The sequence below is a fragment of the Citrus sinensis genome, chromosome 3, assembly GCF_022201045.2.
Source record: "Citrus sinensis cultivar Valencia sweet orange chromosome 3, DVS_A1.0, whole genome shotgun sequence".
Lineage (NCBI taxonomy): Eukaryota > Viridiplantae > Streptophyta > Magnoliopsida > Sapindales > Rutaceae > Citrus > Citrus sinensis.
Window position 1 is genome coordinate 14,763,983 of NC_068558.1, and position 14,480 is coordinate 14,778,462.

The following is a 14,480-nucleotide window of genomic DNA, read 5'->3' on the forward strand; positions in this document are numbered from 1 at the left end:
ACTTTTCATAATTTGATGCAATTTTAGAGTGGGATGCCTGCATACAGAACTGATGTGATAATCTACTTTCTCAAAAAAGAACCTATTTTGGAATCTCTTGAGATTCTTGTAGTAGGTTTTTAAAGTCCAAACATGCAGTTTCTGTATTGCTTGATTTTGTATGTTGGATGTTAAATGAGCCTTCCACCCGGACAATGACTGAGTATTGAAAATAGTATCTCCATGTTTTAAGTCTTGCCCCAAAACTTTTAGTGCCTTAGACTTCAAAGGGGATGTCACGGAAATGCGTTTTCTGAAACATTTGTTTGACAATAAAGTCATGTTGGAGATTGTTAAACTCTTACGTGTAGATCACTTAACAGCAGATTTGAAAAAACAGATGAAGATCAATGATCAGTTACAGGCATTTCAAAGAGGATTAACCAGTTGTGTATTAGAGTTTTGTGATCAAGGTGAATGAGAATTTGATGACGCATAGGCACTATAAATTTGGTGTATTTCTATTTCAGTTCCATGGCTTTGAACATTTTTTTGATTCTCTTGTAAATGTCGTATCTGTGCCATGTTTTCCTTAGATGCTTTGAAATGCGTGTAGAGTATGACCTTCTCTCTTGGTGTACTGCAGGAATACTCTCTGGGTAAGACCACAAGCAGGCTTTGTTTTGCACGTGCAGTGTGAAATGCTTCCCAGGTGATAAACTAATGCCTAATGGTTACAGCTTTGGTTGTCTTTGGTTTATACAAATTCTTGAATTCTTGAGACTTGAATTCTTAGAACTTTGATCATCAAATTCTTACCTGAGCTAGTCATCTTTGATTATTAGATGAAGAAGCATTTTTAAAGTTTAATAAGTAGTTACGTACAGCAATCTATGCGTAAATGAAAAATCCAAAGAAAAGTATGTAGTTACGTACAGCAATCTATTCGTAAATGAAAAATCCATTTAGTAATAGATGGCTGTGTCGTGTGTCTCAAGCCACACAGAGCTGTAGCCATGATCTCCCAAGGGAACTTCATAGCAAAGTTGAAAATCTTCATCAGTACCAAAATCAACATCCACGCACAAGTTCAAGTCATCGCTTGGAGAGGAAGCCATTAGCTCCATGTCATCGGGGTGGGCATTTTACCCAACCCAACCCGACCCGATAAATTTTGGGTTCGGGTTGGATCGGGTCGGGATCGAAACCCGATTGGTTTGAGATTGACAAACCTGATCGGGTTGTGATCGGTTCGGGTCAAACCCGACCCGATCCGAATACCCGATCGGGTTCTCAAAAAAAAAAAAAAAAACCTAAGCTAACAGCCTAACACTACACACAGCACACACCACACGCACACAGCCACACACACAGTCACATACGCTGCTCGGCTGCTGCACAACACACACAGCCATTCACTCAAAGGTGTTGCCTTGCAAGTGACCAATCATCCTCATCAAATTTCAAAATATTCTCATTAGAAAAAGCGCCAGCTGAATTGTATACAAAGATGCAGATGCTGAGATGACTATTGTTGCCAATCCCATCTGGCGGGCTGAGTTGAAACTTGAAAGCAACTCCAAGAAAGCAATTGTAGAGATAAAGACGAACAAAACCCTTTTTGCCAAAAGGAATATCATTTTATTTATGGGGAAAAATTACAATTTTGCTATGATAGTATAATTAAAAAAAAAAAAAACCAGCTCTTACAACTTTACAAATCCTCACCACCCAGAACTTTTTTTTTTTTTCCACAACTAAGTTTCACTCAGGCATTCAATGGAAGCTTAATTGTTTATGTTATAAAGGTGGCCAAGGAAAAAGAACTGCAAAAAAGTGAATTGCCTGCCCGACTTTTTAGTGGCTGCCTCTGTACCTTTTTCTTCTTTGATCAGTGGGTTTCTGTCACACACACACAACTTGTCACAAGCTGCACAGCCACACACACACATGCTGCACACAGCACACACCACACGCACACAGCCACACACACAGTCACCGACCCGAATTGACCCGATTTCAACCGACCCGAATTGATCCGAACTCAATCCTACCCGTTTTAAATCCAACCCGAACATAACCCGAATTATTGACCCGACCCGAACTATGTTCGGGTCGGGTTAATAATTCGGGTTATGTTCGGATTGGTTCTTGCCTAACCCGAACAACCCGAAACTCGATCGGGTTGACCCAAACCCGACCCGAACCCGATTTTGCCCACCCCTCATCCCATTCAATGTCAAGATCATTGATGTAAGGCCAACAATCATGACCATCAACTAGCAGTCGAGGCTCCACTGGAAGATCACAATGCTCTTCTGTTGTATCTGTATGTGGATTTATCTCTGCCTCTAAAGTTCTGATGAGGTTATCCAATTCTTCGTTGTTGCACATGTACTCTTCAGCTTGCATTGTTTCTTCCAGTGAGGACATGAGAAGGAAACTGTTGTGCTTCAGGACGTCGTCAACTCCATTAATCAAGTCATCAGCATCGATGCATTCTAAAGAAGCCATTTTGATAAAATTTAATAGATTCAATTTCAAGAAGAAATGAGCTAAGGAAACTGAAGGGATGAATATGCAAACTTGAGGATGTAAAACACAATGAAGTGACATGGCTTTTAAATAGGCATGTGATGGTAATATCAATGGTGTCAGTAAAGGATAGACATAGTCCTCTGTTAAGGACCTTGGCAATAATGTTACAATTAATAATTTAGATCAAATGAATAGCTAATTTCAATTGATCAAATGGATTATCAAACTTCAATAGTTGAGGTCAACGAAATCCGTTCAGTGGGGATTCATGCATATCATCTATCAACATCTGTCACATGTTCATGCAGGATATTGAGAAACAATTATTGTTTAAAATTAGAAAGTAATAGTGGGATTGAGACAAACACGTGGGCTCCCAACCTAGATACTTTCCCAATATACATTTGACAACTCAAATAATCATGCATTGATATTGTACATGTGGTACCACATCCTGTTGGGTGTGGAGCTTACACCTCAAAAGCCACTAATTATATGGTTGCCCTTGATGTAGCTCATATGAAATCAGTTCGAAAATCTGCTTTAAAATGTGAGAAGTATAGTCTATTTTTAAATTATAGATGTCAACCGCGACGCTAATGAATTCTGATTATGAATGAACCAAAAGTGTTAATAACAATGCAGCCGACTTAAGCCGCTTTCTTCAGCTGTTTAGCTGGTCACTTGAATACAAATCTTGATAGAAAAATAAGAGATTAAAAATTAAATTTGAACTCCGTCCATCTTTCTTTCTTTTTCAAAAAATAATTAAAATAAAAAATGCTCATTATCTCTTTAAACTTAGGTGAACTAGGCGATTGCTGGAGTTACATATGTTAGGAAGACCCTTTTTTTTTTAATTTCCTTAATATGCTCAAATTAATAGATTTTTTTAAGTTACTTATCAAAGGAATGCCTATTTTGTAGACCTCTTTTTAATTAATAATTATCCTACAAATATGAATTTTTATACAAATTTTATATTTGATAACTTTAATGTTAAAGAGTTATAATTAATAGTATTGTATAACCGTTAATTCATTATTATTTTTCAAGAAAAAATATTAAATTCTTTATCTGTTAAAAAAATCTTAATTATTTAACATTATAAAATTTCTTGGGCTCTTCTCTATAAAGAAAATTTTTACATTTATTGAGCCACTTTTAAAGTTAAAAAAAGAATTAGTTTATCGAAACAATAGTTCTAAAGGAAGCAAAAAAGATATCTTCTTAATGACTTTTTTTTTTTAATTTCTTACTATTTTGTTGATTATTGATATTTAAGATATAGTTAAAAAATTCTGAGCTCTTCTATGTTTCTTTGAGTGCTGAAACTGCTGAACGTAAAGAAACCTTACAAAAAAATTTCACTTAAGGCCCCCTGAACTCTAGAGCTGGCCATAAATGTAATTTTCCATATAATTACGTATTAAAAACTGGTTGTCTAAGGACACTCGGATGCTTCAGCTGAAGCAATATTTTTTCAAAACATTTTTTAGTGGAAATTTAACATGCATGAATGGATTTTTTTCCCCCAATCATTTTAGTTTTAGTGGATCAACAATATTTATGGCCAGTATACAATATACTCGGCAAAGCTCGTGATCAATCAATGATGCATGCATTGCTTCTTAATTATTTAACTTTCCGCTGTCGGTACGGGCGGCTAACTTTCGGCAACATCCATGATGCATGCACTAGCCATGTTTCCAGTTTTATAGTATACAACCAAATTGGGTTGTTTCATTGAGTTGTTATCAAATTATAATATATACAAGATGCGTAGTGTAGCCACCACTATAGAGAAGATTTTTGCTGTTTACAGGACACCTCACATGGCTGTGCTTGTGGGTTCATTTTCATCACCATTCTTTCAGAAAATTTGAGATCTGAATCCCACTCGACACATTTGTGGTGGCAACGTGTACTCTGATGTGTCTGTTGATTGCTCATGCCAAGTAATATAGATTCAATGTTGGATTGAGCAATAGTGGGTGCATTTCATAATATTTTGTCAAGCGTATATTTTTAGCAGTATACGGTTAATATTTAATCACATATAATTACTTTTACAATAACTACCAATCAAAATTTTAATTTCTGCGAGATGTAAAGAATCATGTTTAGTTATAACGTATGATTAGGGATCTTATTAATAAAGATTATTATATCATTAACTGATCAAGGGAGATGATCTCTTCGAAAGATAACGAATCAAAACACCTAACAAAAATTATTAGTTGCTTGAACAAATCACACAAATCCCAGAATCTGCCAACCTGGAAAAGTCATTTCACTGCTTCCCATCTCTCTTTTGCTGGTGAAAATTCTAAATTGGGATTTAAAATATGTACCTTGTTTTTATGTGTTCCGTATCTTCTTGACATAATTTCATCATGTATATTTTTATTGATTTATTTATTTAGACATTAGGTGCACATGAGCACATGACTCAAAGGGGTCTACCGCAACAGCTGAAGTTGCACTCTTGGCCACACATTATAACCCATGATATTGCCTATATAAGGAGAGCCCTCATTTTTCTTGAGGAATCATTGCATCAAACTTTCGTGTCTTTGCTTAATTTCTTCAGAAAAGAATTAGTTTCTTCTAATATCCTATAATATGACTGCTGAAAATTGGGCCTGCATCAGCGATTACTCTAATGGAGTCGAAATCTCAAAATTCGACACTGCCCTTCTGATGTCCTTGTTGGAAGAATCAAATGGTGAAGAGTACAACGACGAACAAGTAAATAAAGTGATTCAATCTCTAGAAGCAGAGATTTATTATGAGCAACATATGCTAGAAAGTCAAGATTTGGCTATGGAGCCTGAACTACTGCTTTCCGACAAAGAAGATGGTCAAAATTACTTGGCATCAACGGAGTTTGATATGGAGCAGCTGCCTTGCTCACCGAGTTATGACATGAATTGGTCCAATATGGATCAATGTGGTGGACTCGATTTGGATGAATTTGTTGAATATGAATTTGTTAGTGATGGTTATTCTCAGATTTATAATATTGTTTCGGACACCGATCAGGAACATGGTTTCAGCTCTTTATGGCATGAAACATGTGATGCTGTATCCGAATATAACTAGATGTAAACTAATATATACATGATTAATATAAAGCTTGGAGGATATTAGAATTATTTGGTTGTAGTTATGTGACTTGTTTTAGCAAGCACCTTCGTTTTCAAACATTTCCACTTTTCTCCATAATGGAATGCTGTAAAAGCCAATAACCAAGTATTTAGGCCAACTTATATACATACATACATACATATATATATATATATATATATATATATATATATATATATATATATATATATATATATATATATATATATATATATATATATATATGTATGTATATTCCTTCTCTAGCGCGGGCACTCTCAATATATATATATATATTTTTTACATGGACACGCTGTTAACCAGTGTAGTTTAATAGAGTTAGTGTAGAACGCTATTAAATCGCATAGTTTAATAAAATATTTGCATTAAAAAAAAAGAGCCCTGCTTTTGAGAATGATTATATATATAATCTCTAGTGCAAATGTTTTCATTTTTTTTTCATGTAGACATATGCCTTTAAGTCTTGTGGTTTAATATAGTCATATTTTAATGTTATTAAAACGCACAACTTAACAGTGTATCCACATTAATAAAAAGAGGATGCCGCATTTGAGAATGATTATGTGTGTGTATTGTAAAAGAATATATTATAGGGAAATTATCATTTGTATACCCTTAGTTTACTCCATTATCAAAAATACTACAACACTTTGAGGGTGTATCAATCGTCCACCCTAAGTTGACAAAATGTATCAGCTGACCACAAAACCGTTAGTTGCCGTTTAAGTATGATGATGTTAGAAGGGTAATTTGGTCTTTTCATATGATACAAGTGATAATTTAAGGGTATACAAGTGATAAAAAGAGAATTTAAGGGTATACAAGTGATAATTTTCAAGGGTAAAATCGTCAATTCACTGTAACTCCGTTAACTTTCAAACGGCAACTAACGGTTTGGTGGTCGGCTGATACATTTTGTCAACTAAGGATGGATGATTGATACACCCTTAAAGTGTTGTAGTATTTTTGGTAACAGAGCAAATATAGGGTATATGAATGATAATTTCCCTATATTATAAAACCATTGAGCTTTTGCTTAATTTAAAAGGCACATTAATTGAAGTTTATTTTGTAAACACTAACTTTTAGTTGGCAGCTATTGTTTGTTATTTTGCCCAATTTTATTTTATTTATGATTATGTTCAAATAAATAAGAATATATGAGAATTAAACTCCTATTGCTGTAAAATCATCATGGTTTGCATTTCATTTTTTTTTAATTTAATCCACCATAAAGATGGGGGGTTGGGCCGAACCCCTATCTCTAATATAAATAATAAAAATGAAAGGAATATGAGGAGGGGGACATGGGCCAAAACCTCCTAGAAAAGGCAAGAGCAAATAAATAATAAAAGAACCAATAAAACAAAAGCAATGTCGAACATGTGGGAACTCGAGAGCATCTAAATGTAGAATGCTAGATAGACCAGAAGGAAGATCTCCAGAGTTGAAGATTGCTGACGAGCTTGGTGAATACATGTCCAATTGGCCATAAAGCAATCAGTGACAGAAGTAGCCTCCAGAAAGACATGCCTGATAACAATAGAAGGATCAAAAGATAAAGTACGATTCTGGCCAAGGAGATAAACATATTCCCACTGTATCGAACAATGGGAATTAGCCTAAGAAACCATAGTGGCTGAGTTCGATTCTACCTCTAGAACATTAAACCCCGGTTGAATAACCAGATCAAGCGCTTCAAACATAGCCATCAACTTAGTATACAATATTGACTGGTGCCCCAAGAAAAAACCAAAGGCAGCTAAAACTACTCCCTAACAATCACATAGAACACCTCCAATAACAAATATACTAGGGTTGCCCTTAGAACAACCATCCACACTTAACTTCATCACACCAGGTGGTGCTCTTAACCAAGAAACCAAGCTGACTTGCCTACGAGGAGACGTAATAATTTGCAAACCCTCTCAATCTGAGTATCTAAAACACCCCTCAATTAGGATGGCTTAAAACTAAAAGTAGAGCTAGCAAGCCTGAGGTTAGGCATCACTCGAAAAACAATAGTATCTACATTAAAGGAATTGCATTTGAATCTAAAAGTATTTCGACCCTTCCTGACATACCAAGGATGAAACATGAAAGAATGACTCGAATATGTCTCGAAGAATAAGCACGACGTCGCCAGTGAACAAGCAACGCATAGAGAGATAGAAAAGAAAGGTATTGTAGACCAATCATCGAATAAAACCACTGCCAGACCTGTATAACTAACAAGCATTCCAAAAATAAGTCCTTAACTTTGAACCACAATAACACTGGGAAGCCATGCAGAAATCATTTAAGCTTAAGGCATCATCCATGGCAAAAAAACCATGCAGCAACCACCATAAGAAAATGAAATCCTAGAAGCAGGGCTACACAAAATATCTGATCTAATCCGATCCGGCTCGATTTGACTCGAAAAATATTGGGTTTGGATCAGATTGTGTTGTTAACAAAATCCCATCGGATACATTTTTGTTAACCCAATCGGATCATGATCGGATCAGCATGGTTTTGATTGCTAACAAAATCCCATCAGATACATTTTTGCTAATCCAATCGGATCATGATCAGATTGGGATGGCTTTGAAATTAAAAAATGACACTACACACTCACACCGATTCGATCCAAAAAATCAATCGGGTTGGCTTTGAAATTAAAAAATGACACCACATATTCACACCACTCGCGCGCGCGCGCACACACACACACACACACACACAGAGTAGGGGCCTCGAAGATCAGATACGACAAGAAGCTAAACAGCAACTGTGCAAAGCAGCAGCTAGCAGTCACCGACACAACCGTGCAAAACCAAGCCATTGCTGCTACAGTGTCTTGCCAAAGAGATCTATTGCACCTCGACCATTGCTACTTGTTGTCGCTTGCTTCATCGATTACCACAAGCGCTGCATATTTCTTCACCTCAACAACTACAATACCCAAGCTTTTCATGGTATTTGACTAGATTGCTTTAAATAATTAATTTAAAATGTTTGAAACAAAATTATGTGAGTTTTATTGTTTTGCTTGATTGCTTCGGTGAAAAAAATAGATTTTGAAATTATTAAAACAATAGAAATATAGAATGGATATTTGTAAACCCGAATGCTTTTTAACTCAAATCTAATCTGAACTCAATTCAAATTTTTGATCCAATTCGATCTAACCCGAATATATTTTAGATCACATTGAATCAAATCAATAATTCGGGTTCAGTTCATATGAATTTTTCCCGAGCCCGATTAACCCAAAACCCGATTGGGTTGATCCGAATCCGATCTGAATTTGATTTTGCTCACCCCTACCTGGAACGATTATGCCGTTGCCAAATATAGGTAAAAACCTCATTCCAAATCCAAGAACCACGAACGAGCTCCCAAGCGATTTTCATAGAAAAATTCCCAACGCCAAATAAAGTCCAACGAAGTATATCAAGTCCAATACCAGAAATAGAGATCAACAAATTCTACTCAACAATTGAACTAGATAGAACAAACAACAGCCTATCCATGCTCCCTGCTAAAAAAGGACACAAGAACCATAAAAGCAGATGTAGGGTTAAAAATATAAAGAGGCATAAAGCAAAACTAGCAATCATACAAGAAAATCATGTCACCAGATGTAATTAGCTAACATAGATAAGGCTCGGCAACACAACGAATGGAGCAAAAACGTCGCCAAATTAGGGAGGTAGGATAGCAAAACTGGATCATGTTTGGATGTTCGATCCTGCAATATTTGGACTTTATGAATAAAGCCCAAAGAGATTATTGATCTTGAAATCTCCACCACAATTTTAACTCAAAAGCATTAGCTAGATCCAAAAACGAACAAACTCCCAGACCACCTTTATCCATAGGGAAGCAAATATATGACCATTTGCACCAGTAGTAAACAACCGCTTAAGGTGATGAATGACCGCAATAGGTGGCTGGACGACTTGTAAGATATGCAGTAGGATTGGAGAAAGCACGTGCGAAATAAGCACAAGCTTACCCCCAAAAGAGAGGAGTCGAATGGCCTATCCTGAGATTCGATCCTTGATTTTACATATCATATCATCAAAATACTAAATTATGTACAACCCTTATACACTAGCATCCCATATAAGTAAAAGAAAACTAGCATTACCGGAAACCAGTCACAGATCGAATTATAGCTTGGCGAGAAATCGAGGCCCGACTCCTAACATAAAAGCTACTTTTCAGTTGACTAATCAACTGACCTAAAACAACCTTATAATGGCGTAAAAAAGCCACAAGTAGCTGAAGACTAGATATGCTTCCATTCTTAAAAGTTATAATATCATCAGCGAAACTCAAATGAGAAACATACATAGAAGCAACTATGACATACCTCAGGGAGGGATATTGAGAATATAAGTGGTCTAATCCTCGAGATGATTACTCGACCGCAATAATAAGAAAACATAGAGAGAGGGGATCACTCTAATGAAGACCACTGCGTTGTTGAAAAAAATCCATGATTTACCCTGTTAACCAGCGCATAAAAGCAAGGTCCATAAATCGCTCGCCTGATCAAGAAAAATCTAACGATTAGAAAATCCAAAGCATCGGAGCATCCGAAGAATAAAGGACCAAGACATTCTATCATAAGCCTTTTTCATATTTAACGTAAGAATCACATTACCGGCTTTTGCGTGGCGGTTAATATCATGGATTAGTTCCTTAACTACTAAAATATTATCATGAATCACATGACTCAGAACAAATCCCTTTTAGAATGGAGATATAATACAAGCAGAGTAGAAAGTCTCAAAACTGTTGTGCACGAAATGCGGAATCAAGCGCACCAAATAATCACAGAAAAATAAAAGACACAAGAATTACGTGGTTAAGCAATATGCCTACGTTCATGGGATCAAGAGAAAAATAATTGTATTATTAACAATTATTTGAGTAAAAAAATCTCACTTTCTCAGAACCCAAATACACCCAGTACTCTCACACACTCTCCAATTACTCACACTCTCAGAACTCTCAAAAGCTTAGAAACTTATAAGTTTAACAAATTTAGGGATGCTTAGAATGAATGATCGCTCCTCTATTTATAGTTGAGCCTTGCCATTCATGCTTGCCATTTTCAAAGCAGAAGTCTTGAGCTCCTTTCAAATTGTCAAGGGTCGATGCCAACTTTGGCCATTTTTTTAATTATGCATATGGCTTACCTTTTTTTTTTTCAACCAATTTGAATAAACTCACCAAAAAGTCTTTGAATTTTTGACAATTCTCCACCTCGGCGAAAATTTATCCAATTCTGAGCCGACTACCAATAAACCATCATCCTCAAAGTGATCCTTCAATAAGGATCCAGAATGGCTGTGTGGCTTCGACTGCCTATGTACCCAAAATTTAGGATCAAGCCAACCGTAGTTCAAAATTCTCGAAGGACATAACTTAACACAATCGAAGGATTTGAATTAGTTTCAAGCAATGTTGAAACTTAACTCCAGAAATCACCTTTGTTAATATATCTGATGAATTATCTTTGGTATTGATCTTCTTCAACAACACATCACCACCCTCAATAATCTCCCTCACATAATGATATTTCACATCTGTGTGCTTCGTCCGAGCGTGATATGTTTGATTTTTTGCAAGGAATATCGCGCTTTGATTATCACAGAAGACCACAATGTTCTTCTGGATTACTCCTAAATCACCTAACAAGCCTTTTAACTAGATAACTTCCTTTACAGCTTCAGTTGCTGCCATGTACTCTGCTTCCGTAGTGGACAGAGCAATTGTCGATTATAGAATCGACCTCCAGCTAACCGGACCTCCACCCAATGTGAATACGTAGCGCGTTGTTGATCTTCGCTTGTCAAGATCTCCAGCGAAATCAGAATCATAATACCCAACACATTATTGACCACAATCCTTCTTGAACAATAACCCAACATCAACTATTCCATACAGATATCGGAGAATCCACTTCACCTCAAGCCAGTGATTTTTACCCGGATTGTGCATGTATCTGCTAACCATGCTCACTGCTTGAGATATATCGGGCCTTGTGCATACCATAAGATACATAAGATTACTTACAGCACTGGCATATGGAACACGAGCCATGTAATCGTGCTCTTATTGAGATGTAGGATATGAAGAAAAGTTTAATTTAAAATGAGGAGCTAGAGGTGTACGTACCGGTTTAGTTTTGTCATCCATACCAAAATTTTCTAGCACTTTCTTCAAATAAGACTTTTGAGTTAACCATACGCTCCTATTCTTCTTGTCTCTACAAATCTCTATACCATGTATTCTCTGTGCATCACCCAAGTCTTTCATCTCAAACTCAGAAGCCAGCTGCTTCTTTAGTCTTTTAATCTCACCTCTATTCTTCGAAGTTATAAGCATATCGTCGACATAGAGTGGCAAATAGATGAAAGCTCTATCTAGTAGTCTTCTAAAGTAAACACAATGATCGTGTTCACTTTTAGTGAATTTCTGCCCTTGTGTAAATTGATCAAATATTTTGTACTACTGCCTTGGTAATTGCTTCAGTCTATACAAAGATTTAATCAACCTACACACATGATTCTCCTTTCCAGCAACTTTGAAACCATAAGACTGAATCATATAGATTTTCTCCTCCAAATCTCCATGTAAAAACGCCGTCTTAACATCTAATTGAGCTAACTCTGACTCATATTCTGCAACGAAGGTAAGTAGGATACAAATGAAAATATTTTTTACAACTAGAGAGAAAATTTCATTGTAGTCAATACCTTCTTTTTGCGCAAAACCTCTTGCAACGAGCCTTACCTTGCATCAAGAAGCTGATTGATTCGGAGATCCTTGCTTCTTAGTGTAGACCTATTTATTGCCAATAACCCTTTTCCCCTTTGGTAACTTCACAAGTTCCCAAGACTGATTTTGGTGGAGAGATTTTATCTCTTCTTCCATGGCTAAGTTCCATTGATCACTTTCACTGCTGCGTAATGCTTCATAGAAAGTGTTGGGAGTGTCATCATCAATAACTGGAAGTGCATAGACTATCACTATGTCTTTAGTAAGCCATCCGGGTTTCTTTATCTCTATTCTTGGTCTCCTTGTTGCTATAAAATCATCATTATTTACATTATCAATTGTTTCTTCATTTTGTGGGACATTAGAAGAAACGATCTCTTCTTCAACTCTAGGTGTCACCTCCATAGTTGAACCATTCTCTGATGTAGAACTAACTAGTACATATGGAGTTGCATCAAACTCCACCAGCTGCAATACCTCTGTGGTTTTGTTCTCCACCTGTTTAGAACTTGAAGCTTTCATCATTGAAGTTTCATCAAATGTGACATCTCTACTATATACAAACTTTTTATCTTCGAGATTCCAAAGCTTGAAGTCTTTTAATCCACCTTTAGATCCCACAAAGATAGCTTTGCTAGCATGATGTTCTAGTTTACCATCTTTAACATAATAATAAGCTGGACAACTGAATATACGAAAGGAATCATAGTATTGTGCACGCGTTTCAGACCACATTTTCATAGGAGTTTTACCTCCAATTGTAGCAGAAGGCAACCGGTTTATCAAGTGACTTGTGTAGCTCACAACTTTAGCCCAAAACTTTTTATCTAAACCAACATTAGATAACATACACCGTACTTTCTCCAACAAAGTACGATTCATATGCTCAGCCACACCATTTTTTTGCGGAGTATGTCTTACCGTGAAATGTCTTTTAATACCCTCGTTCTGGCATACTTGTAAGAATGGATCAGAAGTATATTCACCCTATTATCAGATCGTAGTACTTTGATCTTTCTGCCAGTTTGAGTCTCCACCAATTTCTTCCATTTCACGAAAATCTCCTGAACCTCATCCTTTGCTCGCATGGTGTACACCCACACACATCTAGAGAAATTATCAACAAATGTAATAAAATAATGGCTTCCACCAATTGATGCAGTCTTGGTTGATCTCCATACATCACTGTGAACATATTCAAGGATCTCACGAGTATCGTGATTAACCGTACCAAACTTGACCCTTGTTTTTTTACCTACTACACCATACTGACAGAATTTTAATTTACAGGTTTTGGTACCTTTTAGAAGTTCATGTCTCATTAGAGTTTGCAAAGACTTCTCTCCAGCATGTCCTAGTTATACATGCCATAACTTGGTGGTGTCACTGTGTGCCTCAGCAACATTTGCTTCATCAGTTGTACCTCCCTTCAAATAGTATAGATTATGACGCCGAACGCCTTATAGAATCACCATAGCCCCATGTGTAAACTTCATTGTGCCATCTTCAATGGTAACGTTGTAGCCTTTAGCTTCCAAAGTACCCATAAAAATTAGATTTTTCTTTAAAGCTGGAACAAATCTAACCTCTTTAAGTTCTCTGATCATTCCATCAAACATTTTGAGCCGAATTGTTCCTATCCCCATTGTGCGATAAGGTTGATCATTCCTTATACTGCACCAGATTCCAATTCGCTGAAATTCTTAAACCATTCTTTAATGGGACACAAATGATAGGTTGCTCCAGTATCAAGTATTCACTCACTCGAACTAGCCACGTATGCTGTAGAAGTAATACTTAGTGAATAATCAGAGTCCTCATCTTTACGTGCCATGTTTGCTGCTACTGGTTTCTTCTCATCTTTCTTTTAAGCATTTAGACAATCTTTCCTCTAATGGCCCTTTTCATGACAAAAGGCACACTCGTCTCGAGCTATATTCCTGCTTCTCGATTTAGATCGAGAATTCTTTCCACCACGCTTCTTCTTTTTCTCCATCGCCCAATCTCTGCTCACCAAAGTTTCAGACGATGCT